The following is a 20,410-nucleotide window of genomic DNA, read 5'->3' on the forward strand; positions in this document are numbered from 1 at the left end:
CCCCTGCATGCCTTAATCAAGCCCCACCTATCAGTTCTTCCAAACCATATTTTGGAACAGACATTTCTCCCTTATCTTTCATCCTAATCCACCATTGCCTAATGGACCTCAATGGTCTAATCTGCACAGATGCTGACAGAATCCACAGAGTATTAATTAGTGTGGGCTAGGTTACGCTACAGTAACAATGATCCCCCAATTCAATGGCTTGCAACAACAAAGGTTTATTTTTCCCCACACTACCCAGACACCGAGGGTCTCTGCTGCAACTAATCCTTATCTGTAACACTGTTGGTCATCTTGGCAGAGGAATAGAGAACATAATGGCTTCAGCGATAACGAATACACATTAGTTTTGCTTACATTTTGCTGGCCAAAATTAGTGTTCACATGGTCATGCTTGAGTTCACTAGAGTGAGAGTGAAATCCTTTTACAAGGTGAGTTGCTAAATATTTATGAAGATTATACAGTCTATGATACACACACTGATAAGTGCAGGCAGTAGAAAAATCACAGTCATACAGGGGCATTCAATGGCTTGCAGAAAGTAAACCAAGACCAAAAACCCAGAATAGCTGACTACTTCAATCAGTGTAATCAAATGGCTCCTCCCAGAACTGCTTTTCTCCTTCTATCAAGGTATGCAAGGACCACTGCCTGGGCCTTTCAGGCTGCACTGGATTGAACATCCCTCTCCCTAGGTTCAGACAGAGGCAGGACTCCTCTGAGGCTACTGCGCCGCTGACCCTTTTCTGGCACGGTGCTGTCAGTGCACAGATTTGTCTGTGCCTGTATTATAATGCCCTACATCATCCCTTCAAGCACCAGAAGCCTCTCATAAGATGCTTTTAGGACCAACCCTCTCTCTAAAAGAAAGAGGTAGGTAGTAAAGGATGTTTGTCCACAAAACACTCTTATCGATACTCTGTTCTTGGTCATTTCAACTTGGCTTCTCTAAGCCAGTGGTTTTTCTAAAACGCATCCTAGGTCTATACATCTTGGCCATTCATCACCCCCACTGTGTCTGGAGGTCTCAGCTGTCTTGCAGCACGGTCATATTCCTTTACCATCACTGTGGAAAGCACTGGTGCTGCTCACCCTTATCGGGCTCTCTTTCCCTTCTGGACACACGGTAGGACTGCACTTTCTGGCTTCCTTAAGGTTGGTTCTCAGACTAGTTCTGGCATGAATTTTGAGTAGAAGTGATGTCTGGTTTTTTTGGCCTAGAGAATTTAATTGTTAGTGGGAAACTCTCTAAAGTTCTCTCTTTCCCTTCTGGAAAAAAGATATTGACATTTTGAGGTTTTTACTATTGTGTAACATGGCCTCTCTTGATGGAAACAATTACATATGTTTTCAGGGATTCAAGATGCACACAACAAATTAAAGACACTTATAATCTTTGATATATCTTTAGACATATAATGAGTATAAAACGTTCCACAACATCTGAGGTATAGTCAAAGCACTCTTATCTTGCCATATCAAATTTAAATTGGCTCAAGCACCCAGGTGCCATTCAGGTAGGAAGTTCAGAATCACTCTATTAGCCTATTCCTACTTACCCTACATGATTTTTTTCAGTGTAGTCTACACACCTTCTGTGTCAGAATCACCTGAGTTTAAAACACAGACTCCCCGGGAACCCCTCAAATGAGTCTCTGGCAATAGGAATCAACACATTCCATGAAGTCATTCTTGTGCACATGATCTTTCTCAGTCTGAAATCACCTTGCCCTACCTTTTTCATCTGATTTTCACGTGACTTCTATACTAACACAATCCAATAGAACTTTCTGCAGTATAGAAATGTTCTATACATGCATTGTCTAATAACTGTAACTACTGTGGCTATTTTTTTGGGGGGGGGTACCAAATTTCTTTGAAAGAATGGTACAAATGAAAGAACTCAAGTGGATGTTTTGGTACAACTTATAGAAAAGGTAAAGGAAACCCCAAGCATGCACTGCCTTGGTGACCAGGGAAGTCACCCCATAGCACTGGGGAAGTTAGCCTAATGCTTAGCTCTATCACTATCTCCCAAAGTGTGCTTGTCAAAGAGACAGTCTGCCATGCCAGATTTGGGGGCTCCCATTTGCCAGAGTTTGTTGGTCACCCAATTCTTTGATGGATTTCACCTGCTCATTCTGGTAATGGAGCTCAATGAAGTCATACAAGTGAGGGTCATTTTCATCAGTGGTCAATTTGTACAGAGTCAGCAGTGACTGATACATGCTTTTTTCCAAGTGTAACATTCACGCTGTTGCATTCAGCCTCTCACACAGTCATCACTGTCTGGTTTCTCGATATCCTGAAGAAAGATTTGGCCACCTTGTTGGTTCTGTAGCCTTATCCATATCTCAGCATGTTCCCTCTCCTTTTGAGATTGGTGAAGTATTTAGCAAAGTTCTTCAAAGCCACATCATCATGGTTAAACAGGTAGACATAGGAGGTGCAGAGCTTCAGGTTGACCTGGCAGTTCATGGATGCCTCGGAGTCCTGGTGGTGTTCTCAGCACACCTGCGAGGGAGATGCAGTGGTCATGATGGTGGCCAAGTTGAGGCTGCAGTGGTGCCTTGGGGCGCCAAGGGCATGTGAGTAAGTGGCAGAGGGCTGGCTCCCAGTGGTCCACTGTGTTGGGGAAGAGCGCTGGGTTCCACTGGAGCACTGTTGGACACCTGTTGTGGCTACTGAGTTCTTAAACTGTGACCAGTATGACTGAGAAGCTGGATTTTAGATTGAATTTAAATTAAAATAGCCGCATATAACTGGAGGCTACCATATTGGACAGTGAAGTTCTAGACTGGTTAGTTTCTTGACATAACTGATTGAAGAATCTCTCTATCCCCTCTGTGCCTGGCACATAGTTTTTTAGGTTCCTGGTATATTAAGACATGGAGAAATGAAAAAATAAGTTTACAAAAACTGTGGTATATTTTAAGTGTCGACCTTATATTTACAAAGCAGCTTTACTGTCTTGTTCTCAAGATAATTACAGTATTTAAATATTAAATCATAGACACATTGGTGTTGATGACAATGCCTAAGAATAGTTATGGTACTCAATTAGCTTTCTGCCTTCAGCTTAGCAAATATAAAAGATGTATTAAGATGATAATGAATCCTGCTGTAGAATCCTCCACGTATCTTTAAAGTGTTTACAGGGAAAGATATACACTAGTGAATATAATCAGATCAGTAATATGCAAAGTAAAAAGGAATTTAAAACAAAGAATCCTACACATTCTGGCCTTCTAGAAGAGAATACAAAGAGAAATTGTGAGAAAATGATTTGACTGGAGAATTTGGGACTTGATGTTTCTCACTTATGCTTGGCAACCATTACTTCTCCCATCTATCTCCCTCAGCAGAAAAAAAAAAGCAAAGTTAAAAGATTGACATTCTGCAGCATTACAATAACATTAAAATTTCCTTGCAGATAATTCATTGTTTTAGCTCCATTTGTCTCATGTAATAATAAAACCCTGGAGAACTCATAAACAAGACATATTTTTATCAGCATGGAAGTGTGTATAAGTTTTAACTCTTGTCTGAAGTGAAGGCAAGGGACTAGAATAAGATAGTTATCACAAGGAAATTTACCACTAGTTTTCCCAGCTTTTTCCACAAACAAGGTGGCTAGTGCAATTAATTATACACAGAATGTAGCAAATCATACTTAAGTCAGAGAAAGAGAAAACTCAAATGTAAATAAATGGTTCAGACCAGCAAATAAATCAGAATGCAGACATGCAGGTCACAGTTTCCAACACAGGCATTAAAGTTGAACCACAAATTTGACTCAAAGCCTCATGGCAGCCAACGTGAAAAGGGAAACATATCCAGTTACAGAATCCACTTGTCCATGAGGAAGACACATCAGTTACTCAAGGGTAGCCAAGTATTTCATGATATTCTGGCTCTGAAAGAAAATTCTCTTGTATGATAAAGTCCAAAAAACAACCTTATAGTAAATGCTGTTGGGGTTCAGAAAATGATACCCCAAAACATTACGCTTTGACATGCTGAAGCAGCAACTTCAAGGTCTCTCTGACCCTTCCCCCAATATCTCAATCTTGTTTCTCCCAAAGCACAGGATGAGGCTGTTCTCTGAAGTTCCCTTATCCACCTAGAAACCGGACCCACCAAAGAGGAACATAATTGCTTTTGATCCCCTCCCTGAAATTTAATCAATTAGAGAAGATTAAACTTCATTATCACAGAGACTGAAAATTAAACACCATGCTTAGATCCCCAACTTTGTCCTAAACTATTGTCTGTTCCCTAATCCTATTACATTCCCAAAGAGAATCATTTGCAAACTATTGCCTGAATATTGGGCCCATTCATTCCCCCTAAAAATCATTTGCTACCTCTCAAAATTACCACATTTTCCCCATCTCCTCTTCCTCTATGAAAGATATATAGGCATCTGGACCTCACTGGGTTATTGGATAATCATCTTCCAGTGAGTTCCCTGTGCTTATGCACATTAATACATTTGTATACATTTTTCTCCTATTAATTTGCCTATTGTCAGTTCATTTTCAGCAAACCTGAGGGTGGAGGAGAAGCTTTCCCTCAGCACCTTTAAAATGTACTAGCAGGCTATGTGGAGCTCTCTTCTAGAACAGCTTAACATACACAGAAGACACAACACTTAAAATACAAGTCAGTATAACACACACCTGGCTGAGGTTCCTGTGTATGTAAGCTCAGGACAATACGGTTTGGTATGCAATTTTCTAATGGATCAGCTAGTACTGTGTACTGACTAAGGCAGATACATATTATTTAGAATTCAGTAACCCGATCAGCAGATGGTAGAGGGTTGACAGCCTTTTGTGAAGAGTGAGTCACATCATTAAAATTCCCTCCTAAATAGGAACATTCCTCTCTATATGGCAGTGTGATAAAGGGAGCCTCTGCAGGCAATGCAGAATTTTCCTTAAAAAGCAAACAAACAAACAAAAAAACAACAACTGTTCATTCTGCAATCACACAGGCAGTAGGAAATAACAAAAACAGAACAGCAACAAAAAAAACTCTTGAAATATATGAAAAAGTAAGTGTTCAGGACCATCCAATAGAGCAGAAGATCTGCAAACTGACATGTTTTTCTTTTCTTTTTATTTTTTTAAAGTTCACTTGAGTTACCAATATTGAGAGATCAAAAGGTTTCAAATCTGGCAACCAAAGATGCTCATACCATACTGAAGCAATCTGCTGGGCTGAGTACAGAGCATTTACCCACCTGCCTGGGCTCTTTAGGCATTGCAATGCCCTGTTGGAGAATGATAAAGATTTGGACAATTTTCAAAGAAGAAAGTATCAGTTGCTCACTCTCACTGTAGAAAAATCTGAATAATGCTCCTATGAAATGTAATTAATCTAGCATTTAGTCACTGGATCTAAGCCAATTAAATTTGAGGACATGTACTGAAAATTACTTTAGTTTTGGAACAGGTGATTCTGATCCATTCTTTCTGACAATTGGTCACCAACGAGATCAATTATACCTTAAAGTTCATTATAGCCAGGTGTGGTGGCTCACACTTGTAATCCTAGCACCCTGGGAGGCCGAGGTGGGAGAATTGCTAAGGAGTGGCAAACCAGCCTGAGCAAGAGCAAGATCCCATCTCTACTAAAAATAGAAAAAAAAAAAAAGTCATCATAATAAAATATCATCAGCATATAAGAAAATGGACTTTCTTATCTCCAAAGCAAGACAATAATCCAAAAGGGCCACAACTTGGCTATTTTATGCCACTTGAAATACTTTCTGATCTATCTGAACAATTCTATTGATCTGGACTTTCGAGGTCATACAGAAATCCTGGTTTTATAAGAACTGAGATTCTATATTTAACTCATGCAACTTAATCTGAAAGTAGTTCTTATTCATAGAATCAGAACATGAGAAATCATTTGAAGCTACATTCTTTTAAAAACAAAGTTTATTTTCCTAATTACAAAATGTACATTGTCAACAATTTAGAAAATATTTTACAATTACATTATTACCCTACCCCCAACTATTTATTTTGGAAAATTTCAAACCAACAGAATACAGATAAGCAGGCCAATTCACCCACTTACAAATGATGAGTCAACAAATTTCCTCAGAGCTTCTTGGCAGTCAAAGTGAAAAGGGAAAAACAGGCCAGTTATGTAATTCACATTGTCTATAAAGAGAAAACAACACATCAGTTACTCAAGGGTAGCCAAATGTTTTATGACTTTTGGCTCAGAGAGAAAATTCTCTTGTGTTCATATAAGGAACACAGAGTGATATCACACAAAACAACCTGTAAGCTATGTCTTCTAGAATTCCTCAGTGTAAGCAGAGGGTACAGGGTATGAGGTAGTAATGGGGTTTAAGAGCAAGAATTTCACCACCCAGCTACCTGGATTTGAATCCTGGCTGTATCGTTTATTTTATTATTTTATTTTATTCTATTTTATTATATCAGAATATTATGGGAGTACAAATGCTTTAGTCACATAAATTGCCTTTGCACTGCCTGATTCAAAGCTACAAGCTTCTCTATCATTTATTAATTTACTTTGATAATTACTTAACCTTTCTGTGCCTTAGTTTCCTAATTTATAAAATATTGTGATTAATAATACCACCTACTTCAAAGGGCTCTCATGAAGCTTAAATAAGGTGCCACTTATAACACACTTAAACATGGGTACAGGTACTATGTACCTGACACACAGTAAGCATCATTATTATTAAAGTAAATGCTAAAATAAATGCTTACACATTATGCTAATAATACAGAAGAAGGGCACTTGACCAACTAAGGCCTGAGGGAAGGTTTCCTGGAAAGAGGATGCCTGTGCTGGTCTAAATCTTGGTTTACTACTTAATTGCTCTTTGACCTTGGCCAAATTATTTAAACTTTGCACCCCATTTGCTAAAACTGAGATAGTCATCAGTGGTCAATAAGCTAATATTTGCAAAATTAAATGCACTAATATATGAGGATTAGATGAACAAATATACCAGAGCATGACTTTAATGACAATAAATATTTCCTCTTGGATCTGGTAGAAAAATAAATGAATTACTCTTGCATTCAACTTTTACTTGTGTCCGTTTTTCCAATTAAACAATTTTAATTTAGAAACAGTTGTACATAAATATCCATTCAGATCACAAGAAAACTACCTGGAAGGAATGTTAAGTGACATCGCTGGCTTAGCACAATTCTCCTTTTTGTGGTCTCTGACTCTGCTGACCCCTCTATCTTGCCTTTCTTTCCTACCTTGGCTTCAGAGCTTGCCAACTATACTTACCTGATTCTCCTTTTCTCTCTCTGGCCATTCTTCTCAGACTTCTTTGTGGGCTTTTGACCATCTGCCACCTCCTTTTAAAGTTAGTGCTCCTTGGGAGTCCTATCCTTAGTCCCCTCTTATTTCTTCTATATTTTCTCCCTGATTGATTCCATCCATGCCTAGGGCTTACATTACCAATTATAGGTTAATGTCCTCCAAATCTATTTTAGCTCAACTTCTTTCCTCATTCATAAACCTGTATACAGTTTATTGGACATTTCCCTCTGGATGTGGAGGTTCCCTTCATCAGCTCACAGTCACATTGCTATAGTCTCTCAGGGGACCCAAAAAGCTGGACCTTTCTTTTCCAGGTAAAGGAGGGAACAGCAGGAAACCAACTATTATCTTCATTACTGACAGTATTAGTTCCCTATAGCTGGTGTAACAAATTACCACAAACTTAATGGCTTAAAACCATACAAATTTATTATCTTATAGTTCTAGAGGCCAAGAGTCCTAAAATTAAGGTGTTGTCAGGGCTGTGTTTCTTCTAAGGGCATTAGGCAAGAATCCATTTCCTTGCTTTTTCCAGCTTCTGCAGGCTGCCTGCATTCCTTGGGTCCATCTTCAAGGCCAACAGTATAGCATCTTCACATCTCTCCCTTTGACCTCTGCTTCCATCATCACATCTCCTCTGACTTTGACCCTCCTGCCTCCAGCCCAGCCAAACAATCCAGTATAATCTCTCCAGACCCATAACTTAATCATACAATCTACAAATACCTTTTGTCATGTAATATAACATATTCATAGGTTCTAGAGATTAGGATGTGGACATCTTGGGGAAGGGGCATTATTCTGTATAACACAACTGACAAACTTGATACCGGATATTACCTGTGAACAAAGAGCTTCCTAATGCCAAACTCTGAAATTAAATAGGTTTACTTGCTTTGTAGCCCTGGACTAGGCACCCTCACCCCCACCCACAGACTTTGCTCTGGGAAAAGCAGAGGAGAACACTATAACAGTTCCCTTTTGTGGGAAAAGAGAGTCTGGCGTATCCACAAGTGTCTTAAGTTACTGAATAGTGCTGGTGACATTCCTTAGGAGGGTGACCAGATTGTGGGGTCTGATGATGAGTTCAAATATGGCCTCAAACTGGGTCTCTCTGCCCAAAGATTTGCTCTTCCTGTCCATTTTCACTTTCTACTTTTACTAACGAAGCATCCTTTGCCTGGAATTAAGTCCTTCTCAACTAGTCTCCCCCAATCCCGGCATCCAGACCCTCCAGCCTGCCCCACTGCCAAGGGTCCCTGACTCTCCAACATCAGCCAGGGTCAGACCTGCGCCCAGATTTCTAGGACTTCAAAGTCCACGCTCTTAACTGCTCTTGCTCAACTGCCTTGTCTTATGAGAAAGCTATTTAAAGTGGCTTTATACTTTACAAAGTACCTTTGGAATGGGCTTTATACTTTACAAAGTACCTTTGCACACATGATTTCATTTTAGCCTCGCAGCTCTCCAACGAAGCCAGCATGGGTATTACCCGCCGCTTTATACAGTGAGGAAACTGAGAAGGGAATTCAAGGCTCGGTTCACCACATCCTACTGCTACAGCTGAGAGTCACTCAGCAGCCTCCACATTAACCGCGCACCTAGTGCCTTCTAGTCCCCGCTCCTCGGAGAACCTTCCTGCACCTCGCACAACTTGCCGACCAGGTCTGCGCCAGTCTGGACTAGGCCACCGCTCCCTCCACTACAGGCGCCCAGGACCGTCCCTAGCCGAAGTGACGCGCGCCGGTGACGCCATACAGTGACGTTATGGTGACGTAACTTACCCTGAGCCAGGTGCCGCAGGGCAGTCACACCCTGGGGCCCCCTGCTCTGGAGGGGCAGCGGGTCGGGCGGGTGGGGAAAAGCCAAAGAACCCGCCTGAGGCAACCTCGAAGCCCCAAACCCCAAGACCCCACCGGTCAGCTATCGGCCGGTTGCTAAGTGACGCCAGCGCGCAAACGCGCGTGCGCGGCCACGGCGGTGTGCGTGAAAGCGGACGCGCGCCGCGGTGGCGGCGGCGAGGACGGCGGCGACGGCAGCGGCCGAGGGGGCGGTGGCTTCGAGCCGGGTGCGGAGCAGGCGGAAGAGGCGTCTGTGCCGCCGGCCAGGTCGCAGAGGAACATCGTTGGGGTGAGTGGCCCGGGCCTCGCGGGGGAGGTGGGGCCTGGCCGCACCTGCTGCGCGGGCCCGGGGCGCGGAGACGCGCGCCCCCACCGCACCCGCGCGCGCCGCTCCACGCCCCTCTGCCGCTTTTTCCGGGGGCGGGGAAGGCGCGGGGACGGGGGCTGAGCAGGGTCAGTTTCTGGGCCCGGGCGCTCGGGGAAGCCGTAGCTACGGGCCTGGGAAAACTGATAAGCCTGGAAGGTGTAGGAAGTAGGTGCCTGGGGGATTCGGGGTGCTCTGCCAGCCTCCCAAACAGAGGAGTTCGAACCAGGGGCAGCTTCGGTTCTCCGAGCAGCCTCGCATCCTGTCTGAGACGACGTTGCCCCAGACCGAGAGGCGGTGGAACCGAGGACCCCGGGCTTGGGTTCGGGAAGTTTGGGGCTGCTGGGGCCCTCATCTTCCCTGCCCTGGCCAGGCTCTGAGTGGGAGCTGGTTGTTATGGAGAGAGTTGTGAGTCAGTGCCTGTGTGCGGTGTCAGACACACCCACGATCTAGGGAAGGCGACCTGTCAGTATAGAAACGGGGCAGCCAACCTGTTGCCTAGAGTTTCCAACTTCACATGTAGGTGCATGTGCTTCTTTCTCATTTTATCACATTGTTGCTGCAGATTTTGAGACCAAGGGGTTGATATCTATCCTCAGTTATTACCTCCTCATAGTCTCAATAGGCTGTTAATGTTTCCCAGAACTGTGTTGTGCTTTACTAGGGGCAAGGAAATAAGGAAGCACTGTGTTTTGTTTTTCTTAAAAAACAGTGTAGCCTTGCTGTTTTCTGGGTAGAAAATACGGATTCTGTTCGATGCGTGGGCTGGAAAATGTTGATGATCGGAGTAGCCAGAGTGTAAAGGTGCAGCAGATCATCAGCCCAATGTTCTTTTAGTGCGCCAGGCTTCCTCATGGGTAGATGTGTAGTGGTTGTAGTTTCCATCCTTGGGAGGGAGGAGTATTGGAAATAGGGAAGAAGTTAGTCTTTTCTGACTTTCTGTTGTTTGAGGCAATACATAGAACCAGGAAAAGACAGACTGTACTAAAATTTAATAATGATTTGTGTAAGAAAGTTGAGAAAAAAATAACTTTAGAATTTTCATGCAGCTCTAAAATTCTGTGATTTAGTTTCATAACTAAGGATCTGTAAAGTATGTTCCCTGAAGTTCTAATAAAAAGATAGACTGTACTAAAATTTAATAATGATTTGTGTAAGAAAGTTGAGAAAAAAATAACTTTAGAATTTTCATGCAGCTCTAAAATTCTGTGATTTAGTTTCATAACTAAGGATCTGTAAAGTATGTTCCCTGAAGTTCTAATATCTTGGAACCAGTAATAATTTTGCTCTGTAACACTTAGAATACTTGGAATTCAAGATCTCTTCCTCTTTGGACTATAAAAGCTTAACTATCCTGGATTTGAGGCAACACAAGATCAGGAAAATGGGCCCCACATATACTCGCCATCAAATTGGTACTGACTGATTAAAATTATGGTGCTCAAATGATGGTAGTGTTCACCAGGGATTCGGGGGTAGGGGGGTAGACCCACATCTTAGGGATGTGGTGAGCATTATGGAGGGGAAGGGCATACCTCTAACCCTTGCTAGGGAGAGGCAAAGATATAAATGTAACCAAAATGTAAAAAAAAACCCAACCCAAAACCAAAACCAAAAAACATTTATCACGTGTCGAGCAGGTGGGAGGGGGGAGGAGGGGATGGGTATATACTTACATAATGAGTATGATGGGCACCACCTGGGGTATGAACTCGAAGCTCTGACTCAAGGTGGGGAGGGGAGGCAAGGGCAATATATGTAACCTTAACAACATTTGTACCCCCATAATATGATGAAATAAAAGACAATAAAATGAGAAAAAAAAAACAACAACCCAGCTTTTAGGACAGGAATCACCTTTGATTTCTCCTTGCCATATCCTCAGCTCTTAGAGTACTCTTACAGTGTTTGCCACAGAGTAGGCATGCAATAGATATTTATTATATATCATGCTGTGCATCAGTGGTGTATATAGATACACCTTTATCAGTGGTGTATATAGATACATCCTTCTATATAGATACATATCTATATAGAAAGCATTTAATTCAGTCCTTCAAGTACTTAATACATGTGCCCCCCTCTGCCCAGTATTATATTTGGGGGAAGGATTGTGGGGTTACATGTGACATAGAAACCCTGGCTTTTTTCCTTTAACAGCAACAGTCTAGATAGGAAAAGAAAACATATGTATGTAAAATAATTCTAAAACCAAATTAGTATGTAAACAAGTGCTATGTGAGGACTGAAAGTGAGGTAGAAATTTAGAAAAGATAGGACATGTGGGCTGAGTTAGGGAACTCATTGGAAGATTTCCTTATCAATTGAAAGCTCAGGTAAGATCTGAGCTGGTCTTTGAAATAAGTGTAAAATTTGAATTAGAGAAGAGATAAGAAATCATTTGCTGAGAAAATAATGTTAATTTGGATGTTGGAAAATATATTGAGCAGACTTGCATGTCTGGTGACTGGAAGGGAAGATCTCTGATAGCGGAATATTGGAGAGATAAGGTTTAGCAGGTTGGGAAGGCAATGTGTTAAAGACTAAGACAGGCTTATCAGCATCCCACTGATAACAAGATAGAGCCTGCTGGTAAGATAGAATGGGGCTTGTGTTAGAGTCTTAGGCAAGAGTAAGTGTTATCCTTACTTGAAATTAGGATCTTATGGCTGAACCAGGATGAGGTTGTTATATATTTTTTATTTCAATTGCTAATTGGAATAAATGCCTCACTAATGTGCATGCATTTTAGGTAGTCAATAGCCATGTCTCAATTTCTAAAATCTACCTGATGTACTTGGGCCATTCTGTTGGTACTGAATGACGTACCAAGAGTAGTCATCCAGCCACACTCGGTGACACAGTTTTGCTTTTGATTATCTCTGTGGGTTTATTGTTACTGCTGATTCTGTAAATAATATAAATAATGTTAGTTGGGAAAGGAGCCTTTCTGATGAAAAATACTCACAAATATTGACAAAAAGATTTGAGAATAATTAAAGACACTGCTGCTGAATATTGAGCTTTTGGTCTTTATTTATAACATCGTTTGTTATGTGAAAATTCTTTTGAGTGGCATGTAAACCTGAAGTGGAATTGCCAACCAAGACATGTAAAGTTACAACAGCAAATGTTCCATTATTTAACAACTCAGCAAATATTTATTGGGTGCTGGCTATAACCTACTCTATTGGGTGCTAGGAAGACAAAGATGAATAAGACACAGTATACTCCCTGACATACTAAGTACTCATTAGAGGAGCTAACCACTAACCATTGAATGTTGTCATAAATTAATCACTTTTGGAATGAATAAAGTGGTGGGTAATAGATTGTGTTGGCTAGGGAAAAAATTGATAAGGAAAGCTTTGAAGAGAAGAAATGGAACTTTAAGTTATCCCTGAAGGTTAAGTAGAATTTTGCTACATGTAAAGGGGCAAGAGTGGGCCAGCATAAGCAAAATTGCTGAAGATTAAAATTGAATGATGTTTTTGGAAATATCTTGAATTGTTTCTTGTAGGCCTGTTGCATGGCAGAAGTGATGAAACAGGAGAAAGGTATTTTTGGAGCCAAATTATGAGAGGGTCTTCTACTCCATTTTAAAAAGTCTAGACTCTTCCCTTCCCCTTTGAATTAGCAATGGAGAGCCACAGAAGGTTGAATAATCAGATCAGAAAATTAATTGACAGTTCATGTGCAGATTGCATTAGAATGAAGAGGCAGGAAGACCACTTAGAATGTAGATGAGCAATGTTGGTAGCCTGAAGGAGGACAGTGGGAATGGAAAGGTTGTAGAGGCATTTTTAGATATTAAAATCTCTAAATTTTATGACCAGTTAAAGGTGAGGGAGAGTGAGAAGTCAAAGGGGACATGTCTAGTTTGAGCAACTGGATGATTATAGGGACATTAAATTAGAAACAGGCTTTCAGTGGAGAGAAAAAATAATGGCATGTTAATTCTAAGGCCCCTGTGGGTGTTTAAATAGATCCACTAGGTCATTGAAAATTCTACTTCAGAGTTTATGAGATGATTAGGAACAATTGTAATGTAGATGACAGCTGAGACTATGGGGATAGCAACCTTCTGGGAGGTCTGTTAGTATAGTGGCTAACTTCAGGGACTTTGGTGTTAGGAATACCCCAGGTCAAATCTCTTTTGTGCCATTTATTGGTTGAGTGACCTTGGGCAAGTTATTTAACATCTTTAACCCTAGGCTTCTTATCTAAATATTGTTGTGGAGGTTAAGAAAGGTAGTATGTGCATAGTGATTAGCACAATGTCTAGTTTATAAATACTTTGCAAGTGGCAGCTGTTGGTATTATTAGTAGTAGTATTAATAGATGTAGAGGTAGTAGAAGATCTAACTACCCAGAAAATGGAGAGTGAGAACAGGATTAGACAGTGAATGGAACTTTTGGAAATAAACACTTAAATTAGTGTTTAAACTTAGATTAGTTCTTGTCTGAGTCCCGTTTGTGCTGGTATAGCAGAATACCAGAGACTGGGTAATTTATAAAGAACAGAAATTTATTTCCTCACAGTTCTCGAGGCTGGAAAGTCCAAGATCAAGGTGCCGGCACCTGGTTAGGGCCTTCTTGCTGTGTCGTAACATGGCAGAAGGAATTGTGTGGGCAAGAGAGACAGGGAAGGGGGCTGAACTCATCTTGGGAAACCATTCCTGAGATAACAAACCCATTCCCACTATAATGGCATTACGAGCCTTCATGGCCTAATCTTAAAGGTCCCCCCTCTCAACACTGTTGCATTGGGGATTATGTTTTTGACATGTGAACTTTGAGGGACACATTCAAACCACAGAAATTCTTAAACTTGAATGTATATCAGAAATACTTGGAGGCCTTGGTAAAACACTGATTACTGGGTCCCTCTCCCATTGTTTCTGATTCAATAAGTCTGAGCTTGAGAAGTTGCGTTTTAACAAGTTCCCAGGTAATGCTGATGTTGCTGTTCCCGGGACTACACTTTGAGAACCACTGACATACAGGTCAGATGAAAGAAGAGGAACCAGCATAGACACTAATAAAGATGTTGAGGTTTATTGAGAACCAGGAGAGAGTTTAGAAAAGAATAGGAATTTAACAGCCTCAGACTCTCTAGGTCCACTAGTCTGATTTCTAATTCCATAGATCTCATCTCATTTTTGTCTTCTCCAGAATCTAGTATAATGCCTAGTATGTAGCAATAACCTGTGAAGCTGCTTAATACTGTCCTTGTACCTGATTGCATGTACTTCACACACAGATTTCATTCATCCTCTTATATCTCTGCTGGGTCACAGGGAGGATGCTGTTTCTAATTTTATACACACTCAGAATAACTGCAGAAAATTTCTTTCAAATAGGTGACATGTAGCTATGTGCATTTGACTTTGTGTTAGATGCTCTCCCCTTTCCCTTTTTGAAAAATGACAATCCAATGTCCAAAGTAATTGTCAATGATATATACCAAGAGTCCAATCTATGTCCTGTATTAGGCATCTTGGAGTTTTAGAAGGGAAGCAAATGATATACTCCTAGTTTCTGGGACATTTACAATAAAGTGGATGAAATGGACAAAACCCCAAAGGAAAACAACAGGAAGGGGTATAATCACAGAAACATGGGTGTAGAGGAATCTGAATCTAAGGACATATTTCTTGTTTGCCAACATTCATTGGGTCTTACCTGTCATATATACTGAGGACTTATGGCGTATAGTACAGATGTTAGTCTTGTTCTCTGAGAGGAAGTTATAAAGAAGTTCCACTGTGTAAGGAAATCAAACAATAGCTGTGCAAAGTTATAAATACATTCGTAAAGGGATTTCAGGAATTAAATTGGAGCTTCATGACTGACAGGTTAACTACTCAATGTGCTTCCTGCTCATAATTCATATAAGCAAAAGGGTCATTAGTAGCTAGCTGCCATTTATCTAGTGGCTGCATTATGCAAGGCCGTTTCTATATATTGTTTAATCCTTATGATAACAACCTTGTGAATTCATTGGACGTCATCCCAATTTTACTAATAAGGCAACTGAGTTCCCGAGAAGAGTTTGTCTGTATAGTTTGTGGCCAGTGAGAGGTGAGACTGGGCTCAGGCTCTTTCTACTTCATGTCAACTCTGTGTCAACATGGGGCCCTAGAATGTGAACGTCCTGATGAAGAAATACAATCTCATTTCTGCTGATTTAGGAAGAGTTGATGGAGGAAGTTAGGATTGTAATAACTGCCTAAATATTTGAAGACAATTTGATAATATAGTTAGGGATGAAGGGGAAAGGGGGCTGGGCAATTAAAGACCCCAAAGCTGATTCTTCTGTAATGACATACTATATTTGACCCTAAATTTTTTAGATGGCTGACAGGAGATCTTACATAATCATTCCTATTCCCTATTTCTTTATGTATAGGTGCAAAATTCTCTAGAGGAGGAACTGTACATTTTCAAGCTAATGACATTTATAGTAAATTCAGAACTCTTTTTTTTAATCCTTTCAAATCTCACCCCAAATAATGTATACTTGAGATTTCCCAGGTAATCTCCTTTTTCTCCACACTACTAATTTCCACAAGTGTTTATTTTTAAATCTGTTTGCAAAATAAATATATTCTATGTATGGTTCAATGTAGTTATTCTGACTTGATTCATTTCTTGCATTTGACTGAGTCACACTTTTTGGTACTATTTTATAATAAGTTTCTGGAAATATAGACTGTAATTATCTTTGTAAATGATAGTCAATTTCAGCTAAAATTATAATAAATATTTCAATAAATTTATAATGTTACAAATGAGGAAACTGTTAAACCCTATATTAGTTATCTATTACTATGTAAAAAATTACCCCAAGCTTAGCTGCTTAAAACAACAAATATTTTTTAATCTCATGATTTCTGTGGGTCAGGAATTTAGGACCAGCTTAGTTTAGCTGGTTAATTCTGGCTCAGAGTCACTGAGGAGTTGTAGTCAAGCTTTTGACCCCTGACTCAGTCATCTGAAGGCTTGTTTGGGCCAGGAGGATCTGCTTTCAGGATGGTGTTCTCACATTGCTGTTGGCAGGAGGCTCAGTTCCTTGCTGTTGGCAGGAGGCCTCAGATCTTTGTTGGGGCTGCTTGAGTACCCTCACAGCATGTCAGCTGGATTAATCCAAAGCAGGTGATGCAAGAGAGAGCAAGGAGGAAACCATATGCCTTTTATATCCTATTTTGAATATATATACTGTCACTTCTGCTATATTTCATTTGTTATAAGCAAGTCAGTATGTTTGGCCCACACTCAAGGGAAGGCAGTTAGACTTGACCTTTTGGGGCGGTTCAAATAATTTGTGAACATATTGTAAAAAACCATAAATCATTTTTTATATTAAGCCATTTTCTCAGCTGAAATTGTCTCTGTTCCAGCACATGCTGTAAATTTTCTGACTCGTATATTCACAGTATTTTCTGGAAATGCTCTGAAAAAAAGGTAGTGGTTTTTAAAATTTAAAATAAGTTTTCATAAATTACAGATTTATTGTACATTCCTTGAAGTTTTGCATCTATTTTCACATTAGCTTTAATACTAATGCAGTTGGAATGCTTTCATTTTTATTCTATTTTATAATTTCTTCTTATATAATCTTGTTAATACTTAAGAGTTTTAATAGTTAATCCAAAATAGAACCAAACATTTCTAGTTAAGGTAATTTACCTTCCAAACTTTTAGAAGAAAAATGCTTGTTCAACCACTGTGTGAGGGTTTCATGTTTCAATTTCTATATACTACAGTGACTTTGGGTTACATGGCTTAGATGAATCTGTTAAGTTATATAAAAGTCCTTTGGGTGCTTTACAAACTTTTATACTTGAGTAAGGTTCTAAGTGGATACATTTTATTTCAAATCTCATTCTTTAGAACGTATATATGAGTCTTATAATTGGTTTAGTCATGAAACTTTTTCAGAATGTATCACAGTTAGGTTTATATTTTGGCATTTTATATCTTTAGATGTTAACCAGATCTTAACTTCATTACCTCTATCCCTAACAAGTATCAATTACCTGCTCACTCTTTTCTTCTAGCTGTTTATTTTAACTTAATTTCAGATAAACAGAAAATTTGCAAGGATAGTACAAAGAATTCGCATGTAACCTTCACCACATTCCTCAGATGTTAACATTTAACATTTACCACATTTGTTTTATTCTTTTTTCACTCTTTTTAAACTCCTGAACTGTTCAAGAGTAAATTGCAGATATAAACCCCAATCCTTCAGTATGCCTTTCCTAAAAAGGAAGATATTTTATCATCCTCAAATACTATTACTATGTCTGATCTACAAGCCTTATTCATATTTAATCAGTTGTCCCAATTGGCTTATGAATACCCTTTATAGCAACAAAAGAATAAAAATTCAATACACAAAAACAAAATAAAATAAAAAAACAGCCATGAGGTAAAGTTACTTTTGAAAAATATAGACCAGTTTTGTTCTTATTTATTTATTTATTTATTTATTTATTTATTTTTTTTTTTTGAGACAGAGTCTCACTTTGTTGCCCAGGCTAGTGTGAGTGCTGTGGCGTCAGCCTAACTCACAGCAACCTCAAACTCCTGGGCTCGAGCGATCCTTCTGTCTCAGCCTCCCGAGTAGCTGGGACTACAGGCATGTGCCACCATGCCCGGCTAATTTTTTTTATATATATATATATATCAGTTGGCCAATTAGTTTCTTTCTATTTATAGTAGAGACGGGGTCTCGCTCTTGCTCAGGCTGGTTTCGAACTCCTGATCTCGAGCAATCCGCCCGCCTCGGCCTCCCAGAGAGCTAGGATTACAGGCGTGAGCCACCGCGCCCGGCCTGTTCTTATTTATTTTTTAATAGAATGTCTCTCATTTGAGTTTTATCTGGTTATGATTAGATCCACATAATGCATTTTTGGCAGGAATACTGTAGATGTGATGTGTTTTTCTCAGTGCTTCATGTAAAGAGGCTAATGTTGTTGATTTGTCTCATTATTGGTGATGTTAACTGATGTTAACTTTTGACCATTTAGTTAAAATGGGTTCTTCCTGGTTTCTCCACTGTAAAGTTACTATATTTCCTTTGTAAGTAGTATCTTCTGGGGAGATACTTTAAGGCCATGTAAATAGGTCGTTACTCCTTAAACTTTTATCCACTAGTTTTATTGTAGGATCCATTGATGATTCTTTCTTGAATAAATTATTGTCATGATTGTTGCAAAATGAAGATCGTCTATTTCCCTCATTCCTTTACAGTTATTAGTTGGCTTTCCCCTCATTAATTAACTTGTTAATTCATATCTCTATGATCTCATGAATTCTGTGTTATTCAATGCCTTATAATTCTTTACTATCATTTTTTAAAAAATTCAAATTGTCCCAGATTTGTCCAATGGGAACCCTTTAAAGCTGGCTGTGTGTCATTCTGATATGTCCCCATCATTCTTTGATACCTCCTTATTTTCTGGTATAACAAGACAGTCCAGGTTCATCTCATATTTTCCCTGCCCTTTCCCTGCCCCTTCCCTGGAAGCAACTTTTTCCAAGGAATGATTGATAGAAAATTATATTTAGAAACAAATTCTCAGTGCTAGATGTGCTAACAGCTACTGGGGTATCATTGCTTCTGGGCTCTTTTAGCAAATAGATAGCAAGGGGCATGTGTGTGTGTGTACACGCGATGTGTGCGTATGTATATCTACTTTAGTTCCAACCTTACACTACAGGGTTTATTCTGTCCATTTCCCCTTTCATGTCTGTAACTCCTTTCTCCAACAGTGAGAACCGGCTCATTTTATTGACAACTTATTTACTTATTTGCATACTTCTAATGTTCTGAGAAAGCAGGTTCAAAATTGCTAACCTGGCCAGGTGTGGTGGCTCAGGCTTGTAATCCTAGCACTCCTGGGAGGCTGAGGTGAGAGAATCGCTTGAGACTAGGAGTTCAAGACCAGCCTGAGCAAGAGTGAGACCCTGTCTCTACAAAAAAAAAAAAAGATTATCTGGGTGTGGTGGCATGTGCCTGTAGTTCCAGCTACTAAGGAGGCTGAGGCAAGAGGATCGCTGGAATCCAGGAGTTTGAGGTTGCAGTGAACTTATGATGATGCCACTGCACTCTAGCCAGGGTGACAAAGCAAGACTCTGTCTCAAAAAGAAAAAAAAATTGCTAACCCATACCTCTGTGAAAAAGAAAAGAAATCCACTAACTAGAATTTACCACTTTAAAAAAATGTTAGCTTAAGGGCATATAATCCAAATCTGTGTTCAAAATTACAGTTCATTATCAACCCCCACCCCCTCCCAGGCTTTCTTCAGTGCGGTTATTTGAAATGCAGTTTGGTTCATTTGATTCTGTTTGTGCTTCATATTAGGCTCCCCTCCCTCCCTTATTGTTGATTTTATTTATTGTCCTTTTTTGAGTATGTGAAACATTGACATGTTTTCAGAAGTCAAAAAGGTATTCTCAGAGAAGTTTCATTCCCATTTTTTCTGTCCTTTCTAGCCTGTTCCTACTCCCCTGTTGAAAATTTATTTATCAGTCAAGAAGCTATGACCTTGTACATGCAGCTTTAGTAGAGAATAGCAAATTGTCTTCTAAAGTGCTTAAACCAATTAAATATTTTTATTTATTTTTAAGCCTTTATATTAATAACATGAGCATCACTTCTGTCGTGCCTGCTAATGCTCATGCTGCAGTTTTCAGTAAAACTAAAGTTCTGGAGATGAAAGGCAGCCTAATGAAGAAATACTTTTTTGTAACATCTCATCTAACATCAACTCATTGCCTTTTTTTAAAATTATTTTCGAAGGAAATAATATATGAACATGGTACAAAATTTAAAAATACAAAAGATT

At 39.7% G+C, this 20,410-nt stretch overlaps 1 protein-coding gene, 1 long non-coding RNA gene and 1 pseudogene across 2 annotated transcripts in view; 1 reads left to right on the forward strand and 2 right to left on the reverse strand.

Annotated features, from left to right (window-relative positions):
• Positions 1 to 208: 208 nt before the first annotated feature.
• LOC142861029 (ferritin heavy chain-like) lies at positions 209 to 2,774 on the reverse strand (annotated as a pseudogene).
• A 112-nt stretch (positions 2,775 to 2,886) lies between these two features.
• Positions 2,887 to 9,120, reverse strand: LOC105861375 (uncharacterized). Its single transcript, XR_012919332.1, has 3 exons — positions 8,776 to 9,120; positions 6,101 to 6,186; positions 2,887 to 5,645 (listed from the first exon to the last, which is right to left on the reverse strand). It is a non-coding gene; the product is annotated as an uncharacterized LOC105861375 (long non-coding RNA).
• A 7-nt stretch (positions 9,121 to 9,127) lies between these two features.
• Positions 9,128 to 20,410, forward strand: part of BTBD9 (BTB domain containing 9) — a 390,983-nt gene continuing 379,700 nt past the window's right edge. Inside the window, exon 1 of the mRNA XM_012746790.3 lies at positions 9,128 to 9,475. The gene's annotated coding sequence lies outside the window, so the exon portion shown is untranslated. The remainder of the gene's footprint in view (positions 9,476 to 20,410) is intronic.

Source organism: Microcebus murinus, chromosome 5 (genome assembly GCF_040939455.1).
Source record: "Microcebus murinus isolate Inina chromosome 5, M.murinus_Inina_mat1.0, whole genome shotgun sequence".
NCBI classification, from domain to species: domain Eukaryota; kingdom Metazoa; phylum Chordata; class Mammalia; order Primates; family Cheirogaleidae; genus Microcebus; species Microcebus murinus.